Genomic DNA, 13,628 nt, shown 5'->3' on the forward strand with positions numbered 1-13,628 from the left:
CACACAGAACTTAAACAGTTGCAATTGTGACTCATCTATCTTTATTGTTACATTTACAATAAAAACGGCATGCATTCATTCACTTCCCGTATAAACTAATAAAACATTGTATCATATGTTTTTGTAAGTCGGCTTACCTTTCGATGCAATCTTTTCACCAAGGACAATTTCTTATTACAAGGTTTTTATTAAAACTATTACCTGTTTGTTTAAGCTATAAATATCAAAATATTATATTAAAGTATAGGTTTATCGTCTCAAGTATTATTATTTCAAAGTCTTAGAGCATGATTATAAGTAAAATAATGATAGTCAGCCAAGCGTTAAATAATGAGCTTCTGATCATTCTACTTGTTAGTGATTCGTATTGTAAGTAAATGGTATCAAATGTGAGCAAAAAATATAAGAGTTGTAATCCAACGTACAAGTTATTGAAATTAACATGCAAAAACCCTACTTTGACTTATCGTAAATTATAATGTTCCCCATTAAAGTTTTCCTTGATAAGGAAAATTATAATGCTGTTATATCGTTATATTTAAATGCGATTTTAAATAAAGCCTTGATCAGAGTGTATATTGTGTTGCGTTTTTTCTCCGAAAATTTTGGTTTGATTTTTTTCAATACACGTAGTTACTGTAAACTTTGCTAAATAAATAACATCCGGTAGGTTCATACTGATGTGTGAAGATGGTGTCAACGATTCATTTTTGTATAAAAAGTGTAAAAACTTGATAAAATAATGTAGCGAAACAAATAAGAGTGCTGCTCAGTCTCCCTTTTTTCATATCTATCATGTATATTTGAAAAATAATGAAACAGCCTTTTGAATATATTATTATTTTACATAAAAGCAATCTAATTGGAATCAACATATGAATGGAACATTTTAATTTTGATATGAGAAGAGAATATTATTTGGTTTGGGAACGATTAGATATGAATTGCATCAAATTCAATTTTCACTTTCAAACGTGGTTTCCGAATTTGTCTCTTTTATTTGTTTTGCTGGCTTTTAAATTAAATCATGTGATGTAATAGAATAGAGAATATATATTATTTGCAAAATTCTTAGGACATAATATAGCATACTAAAATAAAAGACGAAAAAAGGGACATACACATTTACAAACCGATCACTTTAAAGGCACACTATTCCTCAGAAATCCATATATTTTTAATTCTATAGAAATCTTTAACGTGTTTAATAATGTTTTAGTTATGGTTTCGAGCATGTTAAAAGTTTAGCTACTAAAGAAAATAGCATTGAACGTGAAGTAATGTGTTATTAGGTAGTAAATGTAAACAAAGTAGTATTTTGAATGCTATATAAAATACTTATTCACTATAATTATACCAATCGCAAAATAAGCAAAGGGTAATTCATCTTTGAGGCAAATGAGTAATCTTTTTGGAAACTGTAACAAATTACCGAAAATTAAAAGTTTTTGAAAAATAGAAATGAAAGCATTTCTCAGATACAATGGGCCTTTAATAAATCAACTTATGCTTATAGCAAACCGCTGCAAATCAAAGTAAAACGAAGGTTTATCATAACCAAAAACATTGTATTAACTAAAACATAACTTTATAATGCAGTAATTTGCATTATGTTTCGATATCTTAAATTTGATACACAAACTACTAGGTATTTAGTGTGACACGTGAAGGAAATAGTCAAAGCAAAAATAATACAATATAATATCAGAGTTTGTAAATACAGTAAATGTGATCTGAATCTGTTTTATTCATTTATTTATTTATTTTTGTGTCTATTGGACAAATTCTGATAGTTTCATTTCTATCACAGATCTATTTCCCTGTATTGTATCTAAACAAATATCATGTCAATCAACGAACAAATAAAACAGGGTCGTATTTATGGGGATAAAATTGAAGCCTTCTTAAAGTTGTTACAGAATGAATACATTTCTGTTATTTGTCTCATGTCATAGTTATGTCATATTAAATTTAAAATAAAAAACGAACACATGCTATAATCCTTTGTTTTCCTACATTGAGATTTTAATCTGTTTGTATATCTTTTAAAGTGTCTTTCACATGTTTATTATATATTTGAATGTCTGTAACAGAAAGAATATAACTGTGAAATCCACATAAAAACTTTAAGATTTTCGATGTTCAAAAATTTAACATTCATTCAAAATCAACACTTTAGAGCAGTTGAACGCTTTGTTAATGAAATTCATGCGCGTTTAATAGCAAGGAAATATTTAAACTCTCCAGATATTTCATTAAGGAAATGATAAAACATGTTCGTACACTTTATGAATTGTATGAGCATATATTTTTAAAATGTATAAAAGCCTTCACTTGCCCCCCTAATTGACATTTATGTGTTACCTTATATTGGTACATTTAAGTTGATGTGATCGTCTTAAAATATTTTCAAACTTTAAATAATTTATAATTACCTAATCAGAACATAACATCTTTTTTTAGTTCACTTGATTACAAATACTTCTATTCATGAACGACTTATTAGATGAAAAAGAAAGTACCTATGTTTGAAAGCATTTGCTGTAATAGCATGCACAAGTACTCTTAGATTATGAAAGTGTTCAAATATTGTCTGGCCACGTTTCTAACCAAAAATGTTTTCAATTGCACTGCAAAATGTAATATTTTAATTTTCTAATCATCCTGTCTCACCATAACGATTTCTTTTCATGATTTAATTTGCACCGTTAATAAACTGTAAATCATAAAATTACTTTTATTTACACGTTACATTTTTGTACTGATACATATTAATCCAAATAAGATGATGATAGTTAATCATAAAATGTCAAAGATATCATCAAGTTTTTGATCTTTGGGTTGATTTAAAATAAAGAGAAGCTAAAGAGAAGCCAGACTACTGTCGCCATCTTAGCAATACTCGTATTGTTGAAACGTGAACGTTTACGAAAATAATTCTTTGGACATAGGAAGGTGCTATGATTGCATACTTTAATTATAAACTTTTACAGTTATTTCAATTTATGACATATAATTCAGTACTTCTTGCTCAAAATCAAATGTACAATGTAGCTGCTTGTCATTTATCAATATTAAATAGTGCAATACAAAGAAATAGTGGGACAAAAAATGTCTCGAAAAATTTTGGTCTATAAAACCGGCATTTTTTGATAATGTTTAAAATATTAATCGTAAACTTTTAGTTTTACTGCAAAGTAAGATAAAATACCACTGAACGAAACTGAAAATTATTTAATTGTTATTCAATTTAATTTTATTAAAACTTTCAAAATTATGTACGAACGTTTTTTTACAACATCCTAAGCATATGTGATCTGAAAGATTTTATTCTCTTTTTCTTTTTGGAAACATTAATTGTTAAAGAGTTAAAGACTTAAGAGACTGTTAATTGAAAAAAAATAATGTAAAAAGTCCGCAAAAAAGTGTGTTTTCTTTTTAATTTAATTTCAGAAATTCATCGTTCAAGAAAAAAAAATAGCTTCAGACTGACGTCAGGGTATTTATATGAACATACGTTTTATAAATCAACAGTTAACTCTTATAACGAAATGATAAATTGATAAGACAAATATTTTATATGATAATGTATAAATTAGTGTTAAGTTTCTCTTTAGCAAACCGTAAAAAATACTGACTTAATAATTCTGCTTAGAAAAATATATAATTATGTGTCAATTTCTTCTATGAAAGAGAAGGTAATAAACTTTTCAAATCCTATTATGCTATCTAAATACCATCGGTAATTTCTCAATCAACATATAAATTGAAACTTAATGTTACTGGTAATTTTCATATAAGAAGAAACTACGATCGTTTCAGATCATTTTCGAAACGTTGGCATATGAACAGAAGATTCATTTTTTGCTTCTTCTTTAACTAAAATTTTACATATTTCTATTTCTTTTATTTGAAATTGACTATCAGCAAAAATTTGTTGAAATCCTATTTGTTTTCAGAAGATAACGTATTGCATGTTATCACGTTATCTTGAAAAGTGTCTATCTTAGAATTAGAATTTGCACACATGTGTTTGCAAACAACATAAAAGTAATTTTGTATGATATACAACTTCGAGATTGTTTTAGAGTGTACTTGTATAGTGCTATGTTAACAACCTGAATTCCACGGAGGGTTCAAACGCCTGAAAATCATAAAAATCGGGGATGCAACGCAGATTAGCCGAAACTTTTAATACAAACTATTACAAAGATAATAAAGAAATTAATAATTAAATTATGAACCGGTAATTAGTGCAATTTAAGCATGATTTTAGTTAAAAGAGTTTAAACGCTTTTCAATTTCAGATAATTTAGATACAAAAAATGCTTTACAAAAACAATTATTCTGAAAAAAAGGTAATTAAAGGCATTGATCTACGAAAAAGAGGAATATACATCATTGATTAAAATACTCTGTCTTCCTTATTTTGAAAAGATAAAATTGATGAAACACACATTTGATAAACAAAAAATCATGTAAAAATTGCCTGTTGTAATCACGAGAAGTTCTATTAATTAAACTGTAATTTTATTCTTAATTTAATGGAAACACAATTGAATCAAAATTGAATTGTTCAATACGTTTCTTTTTGTTTTCATTCCCATTATGGTTTCTCCATAACAATTAAATAGCAGTATCAAAATAATATTCTATCTCAAACATGTCTGTATTTTGTAATGAAAATCGCTGCAGTTTCATCACAGAATGTAGATCAATCATATATCACAATGTGGCCATACCACGTGACTTTTCGGGTACGGAACACGCCGATTTTTCACCCGATTCAGGTATGTTTTTTATTCACAACTTATTTATTACTCAACCGATTTTGATCAGATAAGGCGCAGAGTACCTTATATCAGAGTAAGTTATGTTGAAATGGTACGGAACACACTGTTATTTCAAAAGATACGGTACACACACAATTTTTGTCTTTGTAATAATTCTAAAATAAAATATATTAAAATTTAATTTCAATTATAATGTGAGTGATTTTTTTCATAGTTATACATTTTATTAATTTAAACGAGAACCCAGGGACCTGTTTTGCAATGTATCATAATGCTTACTTTTAATATTTATATGTGTTTGTGCACTTTAATTCAAGAGATCACGCTTAACATTTAAAACCTCCATGTATTTGTCCTATTTAAAATCACCTAGGGTATGTTAAACACTTCGATCTTCACAGAATCAGGTAGTTGCGCTCTATAGAAAGAAAATATTGTTATATAGTGATGTGTTTATTGTTGTTTTTTATTTCTCTTAGTTTAAGTAAAGTAAGATGTGTATTTTTGCTTCACCCTGAAAAAATAAAACAAGGTCATGACCTAAATCGCTGAAAAGTACCATTACTTGATAACAATTTATATATATTTATATTTTGTTAATAATAAGCAAGTCATTAAGTACAATTTAGCAATATCATGGTCATGTTTAATTAAATCAAATCACAGAAGGCGCTGAATTTGTTTGGGTCTCAGAATGTCAGAAAGGTGAAGGCTGTGAGATTGTAAACCAATTTGTTTTTGTATAGTGCCACCAATGTTGTTTCTAGTGTCATAACTGAAGGAAATTGGCTATAAGGCTTATTGCAACACTGATATGTAATTCATTGTTTATTTGGCTTAAACAATAATAAAAAAAACAAAAAAAAAAACATGAGTTGCCTTAACTTGGATTTGAACTCAGGACATCTCTCTTCCTTAACGCGCGCGTTACCCCTCGACCACGGGGAAGTTATAAGATAACAGCCTGAAGAAACCATATCATTCTAAATTAGGGTTTGTAACCCTTATTAATTTCGTTTGACACTCATGTAAATAATCATGGAGCTTCATATTACATGTATATCTGTAAAGAATTACACAATATTTGAAATATTTGACCAATCGGGAACTACTTTTTCTTCTCCCGAGAAGGCTTGAAAATTAATGCGCCCGTCATTTGACAATTTTAACACAGTGATCCCCCCTTATTTTTTCAGCGTTAGAGTACATATAAAGGTAAGTAACCGCTTCCAGGGGTTCTACTTTCGGACTACTTTCTTATTTTGCAAATAAGCATATCAGAGCCTGAAATTTCGCTACCATTATTTGTTTGGTCTGACGACCCAACAAATAAAAATGTAGTCGCCATTGCTTAAATTTTTAATGTTTAAAGGCATGAAGCTTTGATAATAACTTTTAGTTCATGTAATTAGGTCATTTTTGGTTTGGTTTCACGACTCATAAAACTGACATTATCATGTAGCGACTTTCAAGTTTTACAAGTGCCCCTTTGGGTATAAATAAAGGAACGAACGGGCACCTGAGTAAAACGACCGACATTCTGTACGGTAATAAGAAAACTTTCTCACATAAAAAATCGAAACATCGAAGTCACTTGTGGTCTCGTACCTACTTCATGTAGTATATAAAACAGAACGCAGCCTCCAAAATCCATAGCATTTGATTGACAACAAAATTGGTATTATTAAAATATCATTTTATTTTTAACACAAACATGCAAGCACACATATCCATGAACTCAAGTGTTAAATGCATCTTGAAATGAAAGTCCAAGATAGGCATAATTTTACCAAATTTCCTATCATGTATATCCTTACATGTATATGTAACAAGGTTACCTTGTATAAACTACGTTACGATATATAACAGGCCTTCTTCCCATATGGGTTCTTCAAATTATTAAATTTGATTGCACGTAAAACTGAGAAATATATTTGTCCATATGTAGATAATTTGATAATTTAGATACATGCAGTTAGTTTGGGACCCTGGCAGATGTTCATACCAAATATCATGTGGCCGAAAACAACTTTAAACTTTCCGTGATTTAAAAAAATCCACTTACACCAAAAACCAGCGAACCAGCGTTTTTTTCTTCTCCAAATTCGACTATTTAAACAACATTTTGCAAGGAACATATATTTCCAACTTACTCCTAACTTCTTGTATGTTTATATATTCATACTACGTTTAGACAGTCATTTATATATTCGAACAAACAAATTAAATGAAATAATAATCGCACATAACAGATATCCATGAATTTCACAATTCGTTTTATAATCCAAAAGAATATACCTAATTTTTTCAAATGAAAATCAAAACAAAACAAAATTTTGAACGTCTTCCGTATCCCTCCCTAAAATTTTAACATTTTATAGCCAATTATTAATTGCTCAACATATAAAATCGAATTGTGCGCAACGTACTCTCAAAATATTCTTTTATTTTTTGAATAATCCTGTTTACATCAAACTGTAGGCATAATGATACTTTGCAAAACAGGTCCCAGGGTTCTCGTTTAAATTAATAAAATGTATAACTAAAAAAATCAATCACATTATAATTTAAATTAATTTTTTTTATATATTTTATTTTAGAATTGTTTCAAAGACAGAAATTGTGTGTGTACCGTATCTTTTGAAATAACAGTGTGTTCCGTACCATTTCAACATAACTTTATGAAAATATGCTAAAACATCACTGCATTCACTTGATACATTGGACATAGTAAATATATCAGATTTAACATGTGTATGTCTATGAAATAGTGTCAAAAAACATATGACTTGCTAGAAATCGCCTGTTATGCCAAATGAGTGTGTACCGTTCCCCTCGGCCCAGGCTATGAAAAGAAAACTGTACTCGAATGTTCTCATAAAACATTCAGGGGTTTTCAGAATTTTGATATACCGTGGATAGCTGATATAATAACGGGTACTCTGCGCCTTATCTGATCAAAATCGGTTGAGTAATAAATAAGTTATGAATAAAAAACATACCTGAATCGGGTGAAAAATCGGCGTGTTCCGTATCCGAAAAGTCACGTGGTATGGCCATATAGCTGATATAATAACGGGTACGCTGCGCCTTATCTGATCAAAATCGGTTGAGTAATAAATAAGTTATGAATAAAAACATACCTGAATCGGGTGAAAAATCGGCGTGTTCCGTATCCGAAAAGTCACGTGGTATGGCCACATAGTATCATACACTTTAATAATATTTTTCCATTTCATAAGTAATAAGATTTATCCGTCAGAGTATATACTTTTTATATCAATTGCTTCGCATGATATTATGGTTGACTATATCTGAAAAAAAAACGGGGGAGCAGAATAATTCATAAACAACAATAACCAACTTTGGACAATGTCATTACATGTTTCAAATAAATAATTCTTTTTATAAAATTAACAATACGGAAATTGGAAACGTTGACCATGATCATGCAAAAACTAAACGCAAACAGCATGTATCTTTTACGCAGAAATGAAGGCTCAATATGCTTTCGGAACGCGGACTAGGCTCACATTGCATAAGCTTCCGTCAGTGTTCAAAATGCGTATAAATCCCACAGTTTCTCGTAAAAATTACACCATTAGTCTAAAAATTACAGCAATGTATGACCCTAACATTTCATAAAATATATTGATTGTAACGTGTGTTTATATTCTAAAATCCACCATTACGCCCTTCGATCCCCCGCCCTGATAAATACACGGAGCAACAATAAAACAAACAGACAACACTAAATTATACAATAGGGAGGATGCCTTGACACTAGACACCTGCTGTTGTGATGTATAAATATCTGGAAAAAAGTGTTTTAAACAGCAAGATTACATACATATTGCAGACTCGTTTTGATTGAGTCAGTACATGAGAGATAATGAAAAAGAGCAACATTCCTCACGTGTCCTAGCACCGGTTCGAATGGTACTCAATTCTCAACACTTTAAAATGCTGGACTAAATGGTCCCAAAAGACCAGAAAAAATATAACAACACTTAAGTAAAGAACGGGGGCAATATCTTAACATAAGTGTCTATTTACAGAATTAAACACGATTCCATATAAAGTTTTATAAATTACCTTCAAGTTGATGAAACAATAATAACAACAACCAACAATGCCTAATTACAAAAAAAAATAAATATGTATTTCTTTTAATTTTCTCATTTGAATTCCATAATTTTTTTCATCATAGACCGATTTCCCTGAAACGTATCTAAACAAATAACATGTAAATTGGTGTGAAAGATACAACAAGTTTGTATAAATATGGATATAAAGTTAAATTCTCTAAAAGTTGTAAACAATCTAAATTTGTGTCTGTTATTTCTCCTTTGTCACAATTAGCATATAAATTGAAACGAAACGCACGCTAATAATAATTCGAATTCCTCAAATAAAACTGACGTTTTCCTCGTTTCCAGTTTTACTTGTTTCGGTCATTTATTTTTATATTCCTAATGTAAAAATTCTAATAAAAAATATCGATGGTTTATAACATTCTATTAGTTCCATGAGTTTAATTTTTCAGTTTTATGTCGGTGGTTCCACACATGTGCCCGTTTGTGCCTTTATAAAGATGATAAAAAACCTAAAAGTTAAGGCAATTTACTTGATAAGTTTCTGCTAAGGGGCAAAACGCTTGAATATATTGTCTTTGATAGGAGTTTACGGTTAAGTTTTATAAATTTAAATGAATCATAAAGATACGATTTCTTTTTATGATAAAAAGCTTAATCATATGCAATTTTAAAGTGCAAGCACCATTCTCTTAACATGTATTTTATTCATATAGAGTAATAATGGGGGGAGTGACATGTATATATATTTTAAAGTAAATACTTATAGCAAATGAAGAGAAATTGCATGGTTATTTTATTTTGTTTTGACTTTAAATAACAACGCAATTCGTCCTTATCATTCCCGTGTTAAATATTACTACTATATTGTTGTCAACTTCTTACATAGAAATTATTTTTAAAAAACAATTGTTTGAGTAACATTAAATGCTAGTAAACTTAACCTATTTCATATTTCTGATAATTTTAAGGTCACACCGTCGAATGTAATTTGTTTTATAAAACGTTATATGCTGTCTTCAGGGAATGTTTGATTTTATAGAAAGGTAGCCATAAAACAATAACATGTCAATTCATCAAAACATGATTAATCTCACTGTTTGATCTTGAAAAAATCTCGGTATGGGAATTGCAGGATAGTATTGACATAGCTTTCAAATTGATGTTAAATAGGCTTTGAATATTTTTTTTTCAATACATCATTTAATAAATCTCATTGAATCGTTAGATCCAGAGGAACAAAATATACATGTAAAATTGAAACGTATTTACAGTAATAGCTACTTATTTTTACTTTATCATCTTACATTTGGGTAACAACATTAGGAATAGACAATTGTTCATTTATGTGGCAAATGAGTTACTTTTTGGAAACTGTAAAAATAAACCAAAAATAAAAGTTTTTAAGAAATAAAAATGATTTACTTTTAGAGGCATAATGGGCCTATAAATAAAATACGAATCGTTTCAAAATTTTTGATCTGTTGGTAAAATCTCTAGTCATATTTGAAGTCAATTATTTATGTCAAGGAGCCAGACTTCTGTCTCTTTTCAGATATACTTAGCCATTGTTGAAACACGAAGAGCACTTCCCAAATTTACTTTTTGGCAAAAGAAGGTTATATGAATACATGCTTTCATTATTATCTCAAATAGTTATATCAATTTATGACAGAACATTCATCACTGTCCGAACAAATGTAAATTAAAGCTGTTTGGCAAAAGAAATTCATCATCAGTAAATACTTTGAAATATTAAGTAACAGTGAGTATAAAGACAAATCATAAATGTTAAAAGAATATTGAGGAAATACCGCTGTTATCACCTAAACAAAATCAGCACATCAATAAAGCCCAATGTTGTTTTTATTTATCTATCTATCTTATATAACTTTGATCTTTGAAAACGTGATTTGATCATTTTAATTTTATGTGCAAAGAAAGGCAAAATACCATGGACCAAAATATATACCTAAATTAATACAATTGATGTTAATACGTTAAAATAATTTTCAATATCTTACTTTTATTGCTTAATGAGATATAAACGTATGTGTTCTGACAGATTTGATTTATCGCTTCGTCGGAAACTTAAATTGCCAAGGAGTTATGAGACTGTCAACAAAATAAATTGGTAAACGAATTGTTCCTAATTCAATTTCAGAAAATGATCGTGAATTTATGGCTTCAGACGTGAACGTATGTTTTTTAATAGCGATAGTTTGCATATTTATTTTTAAATTATTATATATGATAAGAATAAATCCGTTTTGTGATTGCAAAAGAAACTTTTATAATTATATCAAGTATTTCTAGGATCGTGTGAAAAACGTTTCGTGTATCCATATTAAGCTTTTGTTACTGTTTTTTTTATTTATTTTTTATTGGTAGCTGATATTTATTATACTGAGTAAGTAATGAGTTATATAACATATACACATACTTGTAGTTTTTTATGAACTTGTAAATTCACATGCACTTGATGCAAAAAGCATGAAAATTATTTAATCTTGAAATTTGAAAATTAAAAAAAATCTAATATAATAATATCAAACATTTATTTAAAACATATCTTGTTTTGTTTGTATGTTTGTTTATTGTGTGTGTGTGGGAAGGTCTTTATATTGTTTGTTGGTAACGTTGTTGTTGTTGCTGTATTTTAAGTATAGTGAACAAGCAAGTCTTATTTCAATATAAATGAAAAAAATATTTAAATATACATGTATATGACTTAACAAAGCGCAAAATTAAGCAAAATTAGACAAAACAGCATTTTGACTTCCATACAAAATACTAATCACTATAAATGTACTAATTGCCAAATAGCAGAAGGAGAATACAGATCAGGTAATTGGCCATTGAGTAAATTGTTGGAAAATATAAAGTAATGCTAAAAATAAAAGGATTTTGAGAAATCAAAGTGAAAGAATTTCTGTGGTAGTAAACAAAGCAGACCAAACTAATTACTTAATTGGCACGATTCAATAAATCAATTTATGGTTTGCTCTTTGTCATAAATTGCACGGAATAAATACATGAAATAATGGAAAATGCAAATCATTGTCTCATTAATTCTTAATATGTGTCTGACTTATTTTTTCAATAGACAATTTTATAAAACTGTATTTAAATTGTAGTATGTGGGTAATAAAAAACTGATAGAAGGATTATCTCTTGGAATCATTAATCACAACAAAATTACATTGAAATTTCAAGTTGGGTTTGATTGATTCTGTACATGAAGGATAATGAGAAAGTGCAACATCCCTCTAGGACCCGAACACCGGCTTGAGTGGAACTTATGTTTCAACACTTATATTCCACTAATATTCATTATTACGACTTGAACAGTTGCAGATCATTTTCCCCATAAATTCACAAAAGAAGATCATATCGATATTTAGATGATTGTCTTAATTTATTTTAGTAGCTCATCCGGTTTCACAAAAGGCCTTAAAGCATCATTCCTTAAAATTCATACTTATTTTCATCACGCCTGGCAAACTTCCTTATTAACTCATTTGAAGGGAAAAAAATCTTTTATGTTTACATCTTTTCATTATTATCTCAGACTGCTGTTTGAATATATACCAGCTCATTCATCATTTACCACAAAATAGAAATAATGTTTTACTTATTTTGGCAAGACTAATATATCTATTTTTCAGATCTTTGTTACAGGAAACATATGATATAACAAAGATTTATGCAAAAATAAAAAAAAGCGCTTTGTATATGTTTTATGGATGTATATGGATTGCTCAGAGAAGAATAAAAAGCCATTTCCTCGGTAGAACATTTTTTTTCTTTGGATTTCCGATTCTACAGCTCGGAGAGACTTGAAGCTTAAATATACGTTAAAAATTGTTCTGTGTTATTTATCTATCATTAAATTTTGTATTAAATGATACTTTGTAAAGATGTAGAAAACGGATGTATGTTTTTCTGTTGCAAACTATTGTATCAAGTACTATGCATTTCTTTGCTGTATTTAAAACAATTTATTACTGTGTTTAAATATTCTCCCATCACTGAAATAAGAGTAACAGTATATGATAGTCTTTATAATACATTTTATCAATTATTCTTATAACATCAATTTGTTTAAATATTTAGCTGTTCACAAATATAAAAATCAAATATAACGTTAACCTTCAACTTATTGTATCAGTATATCGATTAAAATTAACTGTGATATAAAGGATAAGGTTAACAAAGTCACATTCATTTATTTAGAATAGTTCTTAACATCAACGCATGATTGGTAAATATTCATTTATAGCACCGTCGAAACACGTGAAACAGCTCAATATTGTATACCTGCAGGAAATTACCTAATATAGATTAACTCTTTGACAACTGAAATTTGATATTAACTACATTTCTTCAATCGATTGTTTAATAAGTCTGTCAATAAATCGTTTAATGCAGCACATTCAATGTAACATGGTGTTTGTTTCTGAAAGTTACAAAAGGTAATAGTTTGTTTTGTTTTGTTTTCTGCATGTATGACTATTTTGTTTCGTTTGCCTTTTACAATGCAATCAATTTTCCTTGTACGTTTTATTTACAGCATAAGCATGTATATTCACATGCTTATAATCTACCAAAAATAATACATTATCAGTTGTTCTTTATAAAGGAATATATAATTTTACATGTTATGGTATTGTTGAAATATATAAGCATAATAGCATTTGTACATTTGTCATATTGTCAAGGAAAGATAGATATGTATTCG

The sequence above is a fragment of the Ruditapes philippinarum genome, unplaced genomic scaffold (assembly GCF_026571515.1).
Source record: "Ruditapes philippinarum isolate M1 unplaced genomic scaffold, ASM2657151v2 ctg2153_1_1_1_1, whole genome shotgun sequence".
Taxonomy (NCBI): domain Eukaryota; kingdom Metazoa; phylum Mollusca; class Bivalvia; order Venerida; family Veneridae; genus Ruditapes; species Ruditapes philippinarum.